The sequence below is a fragment of the Theropithecus gelada genome, chromosome 18, assembly GCF_003255815.1.
Source record: "Theropithecus gelada isolate Dixy chromosome 18, Tgel_1.0, whole genome shotgun sequence".
Lineage (NCBI taxonomy): Eukaryota > Metazoa > Chordata > Mammalia > Primates > Cercopithecidae > Theropithecus > Theropithecus gelada.
Window position 1 is genome coordinate 23,978,265 of NC_037686.1, and position 1,834 is coordinate 23,980,098.

General features: G+C 51.7%; 1 pseudogene; it reads left to right on the forward strand.

Annotated features, from left to right (window-relative positions):
* The first annotated feature begins 489 nt into the window (after positions 1-489).
* Positions 490-1,364, forward strand: LOC112611314 (annotated as a pseudogene).
* Positions 1,365-1,834: the final 470 nt, after the last annotated feature.

Sequence of the window (1,834 nt, forward strand, 5' to 3'; positions counted from 1 at the left end):
ACACATAGACCAGGTATGGGAGAAGGAGTGCAGAGCTTCCATGCCATACCTAGGTGCCACCCTCCAGGAACCTTCATGTGTTCAGCCATCCAGAAGCTTCCTGAACCTGTCCTTTTGTGTTTTTATGGAGGTTTCGTTATGGAGACACGATCGACTAAATGATTGGCCATTGGTGATCAACTTAACCTTCAGTCCCCTCCCGGGACTGATCCTGCCTTGGTCTTTCTGGTGACCAGCCTCATCCTGAAGCTGCCTAGGGGCTGCCAGCCCTCCGTCAATCATTCACAGGCAAAAAGACATCACTGTGGAGATTCCAAGGATTTTAGTGTTCATTTCTGTGTCGGGCACAGTGCTAGTACTAGGTATTCACTGGTGATGAGGCAGATGGAGGTTACCAAACTTGGCCGGAGCCTCATGTAACAGACATGGACTTCACTGTAGCCTGGTCATGGCTTCCAGCTTTTTGGATCTGAGGCTCCAAAGGAGGAAATGACCATTCAGGGATCTTGCTCCAGCTCAATTATGGAAAGTGAACCTTCACAGGGTGTGCACTTACCAAGGACAGGAAAGTTTCTCTCTTTGAAGGGCTTTAAATGTGTAACGAAGAAAAATGATGACTTTATCAGATAGCAGATGAAAAACATTGTGAACAAGTACTCAGAGGCAGAAACCAAAGTTTGGGAAGCCACCTCCAATGACCCATGGGGCCCGTCCAGCTCTCTGACGACCAAGATTGCGAACCTGACCTACAACATGGTGGCCTTCTCGAAGATCATGAGCATGGTATGGAAGCGGCTCAATGACCATAGCAAGAACTGGCAGCATGTGTACAAGGAGCTGCTGCTGCTGGACTACCTCATCAAGACAGCTCCGAGTGTGTGGCCCAGGAGTACCATGAGAACATCTTTATCATCCAGACCCTGAAGGACTTCCAGTACATTGACCGAGATGGCAAGGAACCGGGCATCAACGTGCATGAGAAGTCAAAGCAACTGGTGACCCTCCTCAAAGATGAGGAATGGCTGAAGGCTGAGAGGGCCCAGGCTCTCAAAACCAAACAGCACATGGCCCAGGTTGCCACTGGCATGGGCAGCAACCAGATCACCTTTGGGCGAGGCTCCAGCCAGCCCAACCTCTCCACCAGCCACTTGGAGCAGGAGTATGGCAAGGCCGGGGGTCCCCAGGCTCCTACCATGGCTGTGAGTAATGGAAGTGCTTCTCACCCTCTGCCAGAGCAGCAGCAATGGGTGACAGGTGGGATGGGTGTCCCTGGGCTTAGGGAGCGGTTGCCCCCACAGAGCTTGAATCTGTCCTCAGTACTGAGCCTTTGGCAGCCCAGGCAAATTGTCCTTGGTCTGGGTTGAGTTTTGGTTATGAAGGGACTTTTAGCCCCTTGGCTGCTTTGGTTCAGGGGTCTGTAAGGCCCTTTGCTGCTCTGTGGGTCTCATTCTGTACATCTGGGCAGAAGGTGGGCAGAGGCAGGTCTTGTCTGCTTCCTCCTCAGAGTGGGTCTGGCAGCAAAGGGTTGTCCTGCTGCACATCCGATGGGGAGTTGACTCTGGTAGACAGGAGGAAACAAATGCTCTTTCTTGGTTACCTTGTTCTTTTTTTGTTTGTTTGGTTTTTGTTTTGAGACAGAGTCTCGCCCTTTTGCCTAAGCTGGAGTGCAATGGCACAGTCTCGGCTCACTGCAAACTCCGCCTCACGGGTTCAAATGATTCTCCTGCCTCAGCCTCCTGAGTAGCTGGGATTACGGGCGCCCGACGCCACGCCCAGCTATTCTTCATATTTTTAGTAGAGATGGAGTTTCACCATGTTGGCTAGGCTGGTCTCG